The sequence below is a fragment of the Lepus europaeus genome, chromosome 14 (assembly GCF_033115175.1).
Source record: "Lepus europaeus isolate LE1 chromosome 14, mLepTim1.pri, whole genome shotgun sequence".
NCBI lineage: Eukaryota > Metazoa > Chordata > Mammalia > Lagomorpha > Leporidae > Lepus > Lepus europaeus.
In genome coordinates, this window is record NC_084840.1 from 20,834,511 (window position 1) to 20,844,608 (window position 10,098).

A 10,098-nucleotide genomic window follows, 5' to 3' on the forward strand; every position below is an offset into this window, starting at 1 on the left:
CCTGGCGGGTGACGGCCTTTCCCTAGGTTGGCTGGGGTCTGTCCCGGTGTCTCTGATGGTCCAGCTCGGAGGGTTGGCCCCTGTGCAGGAATTTTCTGTGAAGGTGTTTTGGATGTTACTGCGAACACTACATTTTTTTTTGCAACTCTAGGCAGACACACTGAGACAGATTACAGTACATAGATTTAAGGGAATTTTGAGGTTCAGGAGTTCACTTCCCGTGGTTTCAGTTTTCCTTGGTCAGAGGATCCCATGGTAAATTCCAAGCCTAAGTAATTAATAGGTTTTCAATTGCATGCTATCCTGAGCAGCGTAATGAGCTCTTGCCATGTCAATCCTGTCCCTCCTGGGACATACTTCATTCCTCTGTCCGTCACATCCCAACTGTCAGTCACTTTGCAGCAACCTCCGTGATCAGATCAGCTGATCACAGTGCTTGCGTTCATGTAACCTCTATTGTTCTTATTACCCAGTGATGCTGGCAATTCGGCCATGCCAAGGAGAAGTGATAAAATACTTCCTTTAAATGAAAAGATGAAAACTCTTGGCTTGATAAGGAAAGAAAAAAAATCACATAGTGAGGTTGCTAAAATCTACAATAAGAATGGGTTGTCTGCGGTGGGCATTTGGCTGAATGGTTCAGACGCCAGACACAAGTTAAGACACCTGCTCCCCTACCCCGGTCACTGGGTCTGACACCCACCTTTGACTCTTGATTCCAGCTTCCTGCTAAAGCAGACCTCGGCAGGCAGCAGTTGCTGGCTTACCTGATAGGGTTCCTGCCACCCACGTGGAGACCTGGACTGGGTTCCACAGGCAGGGAGGTTGTGTCTTGGGATGCACCCCCCTCGGTAAGTGGAGATTATTGTATCAGTAATTTTGATGGATTACACAAACAAATTTCATATCTGCTCAGAGTAGAGGATCATTCTTGGGGGAAGAAAAACCTCTTATGACACAGAGATAGAAAATTTGATTTTTTGAAGCCAGGAAACTGTTCCTTCCAGATTCCTTGTTGCAATTTCATCTGGCACCACGCTCACATTTTAGAATTCTCAAGAAAAAGTCTAAGGGCTTGCAGCCAGCAGGACCATGCAACTACCCGTGACCCAAGCTCAAGTCCATACTGCCAGTGTTTGTTTAGAGAGAGAGTGCTTAGCACGAACCCTTTCTCTATTTCTGCTTCAAAGACTACAACCATGTAACAACTTTTCAATACCAATTTAATGACAGTATTGTGAAATTCTTTTTTTCCCAACACATTTCATATATTTATTTATTTTTTATTTTTATTTTTTTGACAGACAGAGTGGATAGTGAGAGAGAGACAGAGAGACATTTCATATATTTATTACTGAGTCAATCCACTAGTCACAGCCCCAGTCAAACAGGTCCAGCTGCCCAGACATGGTGACATCTTCAGCTTGATGTGTTAAGAACACAGTGACCCTGATGCAGTATAAATCTATGTGCCATCTGCCTCCAGGGCGCTGCCTTACACACTCAGCTTGGTTCTTCTCCAGGGTCTCCTCTTGGAGTTATGCCTGATTTTGTTTCCAGTTTTCATCTGAATCCGTTGGGGGATGGGGTGATTTTTTTTTTTTTTTCTGGTCTAGGAATCTTTTGATTCTGAATGTCTTGGGAGAAGACCTGGTGAGGAGGAGTCAGGTGTACTCACCACGATGGTGGAGAAATCTGAAATTCTTTACATACACAGAAAAGTGTAAGGAGTAATATAATGAACATTTCTGGACTCAGTGCTCAGCTTAAGATGTAGAATAATTAAAATAGAGTTGACATTTAAAAGTGTGAGCATGCCAGAATTTTTAGTAAAAGTAGTTTAGTTCCTACCAAGCTTTAAAAGATTTTATGATTTTAAAGTTAATATTTAGATCCTTATTAAATATTTGGAAAATACTGAAAAGTATAATGAAAAAAAATCACGGCATCTGGAGGTATTCACTCAGAATATTCTGGTTTTGTCCCATTTTTTCTTTATTCATAAATACTTATGTATGAGTACATGTATAAGTCTTTTAAAAAATAAAACAAATGTGGGGCCAGTGCTGTGGTGTAGCAGGTAAAGCTGCCGCCGCCTGCAGTGTTGGCATCCAATATGGGTGTTGGTTTGAGTCCTGGCTGCTCCACTTCCAATCCAGCTCTCTGCTATGGCCTGGGAAAGCAGTGGAAGATGGTCCAAGTCCTTGGGCTCCTGTACCCATGTGGGAGACCCAGAAGAAGCTCCTGGCTCCTAGCTTTGGATCAGCTCAGATCTGGCCATTGTGGCCATTTGGGGAGTGAAACAGTGGATGGAAGACCTCCCTCTCTCTGTTTGTAATTCTGCCTCTCAAGTAAATAAATAAATCTAAAAACAAGAGGGAGAGAGAAATTTGTTGAGACTTGCCTAAGAACCTAGTGTGTGCCAATTTTGTAAATATAGCATGTAAGTTTGAATTGTTTTATGGAGGGTTCCATATACAGTATGTGCATTAAATCAAAATTTTATTTATGGTTTTATTCATCTATATCACAGATTTTTAAAAATCTGCATGCCTTATCAACAAAGGAAGAAGTATAATAAAAACTTTCCATTGTGTTGGTGGATTTTCTGTTTTTAAAAGTCAGTTATAGGGGCTGATGCTGTGGCATAGCGGATAAAGCCACTGCCTGCAGTGCTGGCATCTGCATGGTCGCCAGTTCGAGTCTTGGCTAGTCCAGTTCCAATCCAACTCCCTGCTACTGCGCCTGGGAAAGCAGCAGAAGATGGTCCAGGTCTTGAGACCCCTGCACCCAGCTCCTGGCTCCTGGCTTCAGGTTAGCCCAGCTCCGGCCATTGCGGCCATCTGAGGAGTGAACCAGTGGATGGAAGATCTCTCTCTCTCTCTCTCTGCTTCTGCCTCTGTAACTGCCTTTCAAACAAGTAAATAAATCTTTAAAAAAGAAGTCAGTTCTGCTTTATATATTCTGAGTCTATTTTATCTGATGCATATAAGTTTAGAATTTTTGTATCTTTGTGTTGACTTGAAATTTTTGTCGCTATATAGTGGGCTCCTTTGTACTTAACAATGTCTTGGTTTGAGGTCAGTGTGTCTGTTGTTAACGCAGGCACCGCTGGAGATGTGGTTCAGTTCCAATCACCATGATAAGGTCAGGAATGTAAGAAAATAAGTTACGTGAGTTTTTTTTGTTTGTTTGTTTCCTAGTGTGTATAAAAATTTTGTTCACACTATATTATAGTCCATGAAGGGTGCAGTAGCATTGTATCTAACAATTACGTACCTTGGTTAAAAATGCTTGGTTACAAAAAAGGCTAGCGACCATGTGATCACTTGATTTGGCTAGTGGAAGGCCTTGCTCAGCTATGGTTCCTGGCGCCCCAAAGATCGTTGTAACAGATGTAGTAATAATAATAATGATGATAATAATAATAATAATGTAAACGGCTGTAACAGATACAATAAAAATGATGAAAGAGGTTGAAATATTGCGAGAGTCACCAAAACGTGACACAGAGACAGGAAGTGAGCATGCACTGTTGGAAAGTGGCACTGACAGGGCTGGTGCTGTGGCGTAGCGGGTAAAGCTGCCGCCTGCAGTGCCGGCATCCCATATGGACGCTGGTTCGAGACCCGGCTACTTAATTTCCCATTCAGCTCTCTGCTGTGGCCTGGGAAGGCAGTAGAGGATGGCCCCTGCACCCACATGGGAGACCTGGAAGAAGCTCCTGGCTCCTGATTTCAGATCAGCGCAGCTCCAGCCATTGCGGCCAATTGGAGAGTGAACCAGTAGATGGAAGACCTCTCTCTGTCTCTGCCTCTCCTTCTCTCTGTGTAACTCTGACTTTCAAATAAATAAATAAATCTAAAAAAAAAGTGGCACTGACAGACTTGTTGTCTGCAGAATTGCCAGAGCCTTAGCCTGTGAGAACCGTGCTGCCCAGTGCGGTGAGACAAAGCTCAGTAAACCGGCTGTGCCTCCACGGCTACCCCATGCTTTTGCTTAGTATTTGTTTTTGTTTTGTAACTTTTTTTTTTTTTTTTGACAGGCAGAGTGGACAGTGAGAGAGACAGAGAGAAAGGTCTTCCTTTTGCCATTGGTTCACCCTCCAATGGCTGCTGTGGTAGGCGCGCTGCGGCCGGCGCACCGCGCTGATCCGATGGCAGGAGCCAGGTGCTTCTCCTGGTCTCCCATGGGGTGCAGGGCCCAAGGACTTGGGCCATCCTCCACTGCACTCCCTGGCCACAGCAGAGAGCTGGCCTGGAAGAGGGGCAACCGGGACAGGATCGGTGCCCCAACCGGGACTAGAACCTGGTGTGCCGGCGCCGCAAGGCGGAGGATTAGCCTGTTGAGCCACAGCGCCAGCTTGTTTTGTAACTTTTTAAAAAATATGTATTTATTTGTTTGAAAGGCAGAGTTACAAAGAAGCAAAGGCGGGGGGAGAGAGAGAGAGTCTTCCATCCACTGGTTCACTCACTAGATGGCCACAACGCCTGGAGCTGTGCTGATCTGAAGCCAGGAACTAGGAGCCAGGAGCTTCTTCTGAGTCTTCCACACAGGTGCAGGACCCCAAGGACTTGGGCCATCTTCCACTGCTTTCTCAGGCCATAGCAGAGAGCTGGATCCGAAGTGGAGCAGCCAGGTCTCGACCTGGCACTCATATGGGATGCTGGCACTGCAGGCGGCAGCTTTATCTGCTAAGCCACAGTGCTGGCCCTTGTTTTGTATCTTATTTTTTTTTTTTGACAGGCAGAGTTAGACAGTGAGAGAGAGAGAGAGACAGACAGAGAGAAAGGTCTTCCTTCCGTTGGTTCACTCCCCAAATGGCTGCTATGACCAGCGCGCTGTGCCAATCTGAAGCCAGGAGCCAGGTGCTTCCTCCCTGTCTTCCATGCGGGTGCAGGGCCCAAGCACTTGGGCCATCCTCCACTGCACTCCCGGGCCACAGCAGAGAGCTGGCCTGGAAGAGGAGCAACCAGGACAGAATCCGGCGCCCCAACTGGGACTAGAACCCAGGGTGCCGGCACCGCAGGTAGAGGATTAGCCTAGTGAGCCATGGCACTGGCCTTCTTTATCTTCTTTTGTCATTATTTTTTAGAAATATCTCATAAATAGCTGATTCTAAGTTTTTATCTAATCACACAATCTCTGTTTTACTGATGGTCTTAGTCTATGTACATTTATTGTAATTTCTTATGTATTTGGATGTGTTTTTAAAATATTCATTTTATTTGAAAGGCAGGGGAGGGGGGGAGAGAGAGAGAGAGAGAGAGAGAGAGAATTTTCCATCTGCTGATTCATTCCCCAAATGGCCACAATAGCCAGGGCTGGCCAGGCTGAAGTCAGGAGCCAGGAACTCCAGCTGGGTCTCCCATGTGGGTGGCAGGAACCTGACTATTTGGGCCATCATTTGCTGCCTTCCCAGGTACAGGAAACTGGATTGGAAGCAGAGGAGCCAGGGGTTGAACTAGCACTCTGCGATGCATGTGTCCCAAGCAGTGGCTTAACTCATGCCCCACATCTGCCCTGATCTTGTCTATCTTTATGCCAGCATGTCACTGTCATGCTTATTGGAGTAAGCTTTGCAATTGGCAAGTGTGGGTCTTCCTACATTGTTCTTTCTTTTTCAAAAAATGTTTTCCTATCCTACATCCCTTGCACATCTTTGTGAATTTTATAATCAGCGTGTCAGCTTCCACAAAGAAGACAGTCAGGATCCTGATAGGGATTACATTGAATCTATAGACAGAAGAGGGACAGGGACAGAGCTACGAGGGAATGAACAGAGGGAGAGAATAAGAGTGAAAAATGAGTGAAGGAGGAGGAGGACATAGCAGAAACATAGAGGAGTCTGTGGGCCCCAAAATAATATTTACTTAAGAGAAACTGTTTCAAAGCTTTTGAAGGTTGTCAGTGCTAGCCACCTGTGCAACATGATTCCTGCTATTCAGCTTGGACCGCAGGGGTTAAGGTAAGTTAGCAATTAGCATCCCTCCCATTGGAGTTCTAGGTTTTTTCTTAGTGATGCCATTTGAGGTTGACTCTCTTTGGTAGCAGAACCTGAGACCAAAGCTTGTGCCCAGGTTATGTAGGAAATGGTCCCAGGGAGAAGGAGTGGCAGGCAGAGGGAGAGGGACAGGGAGGGCCCACACAAGAGTGAGGTTCTGTGGCGGGCACCTGCCTTCCCAGGAGCCCTGTGGGGTGCACCTGCCAGCTGTGCTCCCATCTCCCATCACTCAGGCTCTCTCACAATGCCAGGTTGTGTGGGGGTGAGTGCAGAGCACTTCCCAAGTGTCCCATGCTGTGGCATCAGGAGAGCCCTAGGGAAGAAGGAAGAGGTGTGGCATTGACATGGCTTCGGGAGGGACTGGCGGGCAAGAGCGCTCTCAACTGTGAACCTGCAGAGACATAGCAGGAGGGTCTGAGAGGCACAGAATAGCATCTAGATCAGAGGCATTTCTGTAGCTTGTCAGCTTTGAGATCCGTCTTGGCCTATTGTTCCACATATATCCATCCAGACTGTAATGTATGAATACAGTCTAGCTTTCTTGGTGTTTGGAAGTGGTGCCGAAGCATCTGTAAGACAGCCATCCCCCAATTCTAACCTGGAACGGGTTCCTTTTAGCACTCTGAATCTCTGCCCATGTTGAAGGAAAGGTGAGCAAACTGCCCGAGGACTGTCATGGAGGGCCTGGCTCTCCCTGGCAGGTCATGCAAGGCGACACGGTGATGTCCGACTCTAGGACTCCACACTGCGGAACGTGAAGCAGAATCTTTGGCGCTGTGAGAGCCACACCCTGCTTTCCAGAGCTGGAAGTCATGCTTTCCTTCAACAAAGATTTATTTAAAATAAGGGGTTTGGGGGCAGCCTTGTGGCGTAGTAGGTGAAGCTGCCGCCTGCAACTCCGGCGTCCCATTTGGGCAGCTGCCCCCATGCAGCGGCTTATTCTTGTGTGGGCTCTCCCTGTGCCCCTCCTCCCTGTCACTCCTCCCTGGGAGCATTTCCTGTGTAGCCTGGGCATAGGCTTTATCCTCAGGTTCTGCTTCCAGAAGGATTCAGACTAAAATAGCATCTCTAGAAAAAAAAAAAGATTCTAAAACTTAAGCTGAGGGATGCTAACAGTTAATTTGCCCAAACCCTACGGTCCAGCCGAACAGCAGGCTAAAGCAAGATGAGTTTATCTTAAGTAAATATCATTTAGGAACTCGCTGACGGGGCTTTCTCTGTTGATATCCTCTTTCAGCCGGCTCTCCTTCTCCCAGTCCCTGACTCTCTTTCCTGCGGACCCATTGTCTCCTTTCCCGTTGTCCTGTTTCTGTCTCCTTCATTGCTTTGCTCTTCGGTTTTCTGCGATGCCTCGTGTCTCCCTCGCTTCCCTACTGTTAGTGAACACAGCTGAGGGCCAACCCAGCCTTGGGATGCTTGAGTCCTGTTGCTGTCTCACCAACAGGGCTGTGAAAGGCGGGGCTACACTGAGTGTCCTGCAAGCCAAGGATCCCAAGGCTTTGCTGAGTGTTGGAGGGGACTGGCTTTTAACAGCTCAGGAAGGTGAAAGGGTGATTGAGTGAAGGGAGTGCAGAGGGAGGAGGGGGCTTGACTTCCCTCGTGGCCACACCAGCACAGGTGCGTTCTTGGACCTGGCCTTGGAAGTGGGATCTCCCAGCCCAGTCTCCTCTCCCTGCGCCCTGCTCCCTGCTCTCTGCTCTCCAGCTGGATCTGGAAGTGTCTTCACTCGCAGGAGTGAAAGACCTGAACCCGCGGAGATTCAAGGAGGACTCTCAGGTGCCTGCTGCCCCTCGGGGCAGTGTGAGGCCAGGCCAGCTGTCCTTGGCGGTGACTTGTTTTGCCTCTCTGTAAAACCACCCCAACGCATGCCTTTCTTCATGTTGCAAAACCACTTTATTACCAAAATGAACAAAAGGAGAATGGCATTTAAATTAAATAAATTATACAAATATCAGTAGAGAAGCTTCCCCAGAAGTCATATCATCACGGGTCAGTGTTACTAAGCACATTCAAAAGTATTGAAATTCTGGATTATTCCACCACTTTGCCAACTCCCTCCCTGCCCCAGTCATGTCCACAGGAGTGATCTGGGCGACATTTGTGTTCTTTCCAGAATATTCCAACAGTGAAGCTTTCTTCAGTGTCTTCCCTCTGCTCGGTGACTTTGCAATCACGCCACCACTAAAGACGCCGCGTCCTTGGGCCCTGGATAGGTTGCAGATTCCTCCTTGAGCCCCAGTGCCAAGCCACTGCGAGTCAGCAATCCCTTTCAGTTCTGGGGTCACCCCACGAAGTCCTCAAGGGACCTGGACACTTGCTTCAAAGGGGCACCGTGACTTGGGCTGTGCTGAGGCTCTGTGACCTTCCCCTGCCTGCTGGGCCTGAGCTGGACTTTGGAGGAGGTGGAGCAGGGGAGGGTGAGTTGTCATTGGCTAAGGTTCTGGTCCTCCTGGAATTCGGCACTTCAAGTGCTGGGCACGGTGAATCCCAGATAACATTGTCTTCTGCCTTCCAAGTTTTGAGTTCCATTGGCAGCCACATGGCATAATGAATTCACAGAGGAGCAAGGCTCACGGGCCAAGAATGTGCTGGCTCCTTGCCCGCACCCGGTCCTTTAACTCTCAGAAGACTCCGTAGCTGAGCAGCTCACTCAACACACAGGCACATAACGCAGGTCAGGCCAGCATGTGGGCTTGGGATGTGTTCCCAGGCTGGGCCAGCCCAACCTGTTGGGGCAGGGGCCATTCCGTGGAAGGAGATTTGGAGGAGCAGGGAGGAGAGGCCGGATTTTCTGTGCACTTCCCTGGAAATGTTTACAAAACAGGTGCACGTGGAACCTATTTATTTTCAAGTCAGCAGTGGGGTTGACTAGTGACCTCCCTATAGACATGGAGGACTTAACTCCTGTGTTCATTCTTTCTGAGAAGAAGGCCCAGGCCCTAGGGTGGTTAAGGTGGAGTGAGAGCTCATCTGGATAAACCGGCTGGTCCTGGGGTGTGGAGGGGTGCCCTCTCTCACATGCGAGAAGGACCTCATCATGGCTCCAGTTCGTGAGCCTATAAGGGAGAGTTAAAATGCTGGCTTTTGGCCCTTCTGCTGAGGGAGGCATTTCTCTGATGGGCGCTGAGATCAGGGGACTGTCAGGCCCTGGACCTGCCAGTTTGCCCTGGGTTGGCACTAGCACCCCTCAAGCTGCTGTGCAGAACAACTGGTACCTGTCACTGGATTGCCAGAAGGTTCTGCCAGCCACCTTTGCCCTTTCCGGGTTCCTACCCAGCCTTAATGGAAGGGAGCTGCCCGGGAGGGTGTGTGTGTGTGTGTGTGTGTGTGTGTGAAGTTTCAGAAGGCTGAGGCGGCCCCTTGGTGGGCTGCCCTGGGGGAGGTAGCTCTGATGGGCTGGAGGGCCATGGCTGCTGCCCAGGCTGGAGTCCTATGAGCTCAACAGCAGTGCAGGTCTTAGTAGCCTTTGGAAGAGGAAGAAGGGGCATCAACCCCAGATGCAGACTCCTGGGTTGTGGGGAGCATACAGTCCCTGGGGTGCAGAGTCACCAGGGACAGAATTGTGGCAGCCGGAGGGCAGGCCACAGGGTCCCCACCAAGGCTATCCTGAGTCCTGCGATGGCCTCGTGCCACCTGATACCGAGCCCTACAAGCCGAGCACCCTTCATGGAGCTTGTGCGGCAGGTGAGCGCAGCGGAATTGGCCTTCTGTTCTTGGCTCCCTCCTGCAATCTGGAAGTCCAGGTTCTCTCAGCTGCCACGGGAAGGGAGGGCATGATGGGAGGGGTCGGGAAGGGAGGGCATGGTGGGAGGGGTCGAGGAAGCAGGAGGCCTGCTCAGGGTTAGCCAGGGCCCCGAGCGAGGGTCTGGAGGGGCGAAGAGTGAGTTCCCACCTCTCAGGGCAGGTTCCCGCTGCAATGGCTCCCTCTAGAGCTGCAGGGCGGAGGCAGGGGAAGAAGAGAGGAGGAGGAGGGGGAGACAGGAGCCAGGTCCCATGGACACGCTCTCCTGGCCCAGTCACTCTGTGTGATCTAGGCTTGTCCAGCAGTTCCCGGTGCCAGGCGCTCCGCAGGCAGCATGGGCACGAATGGGCCC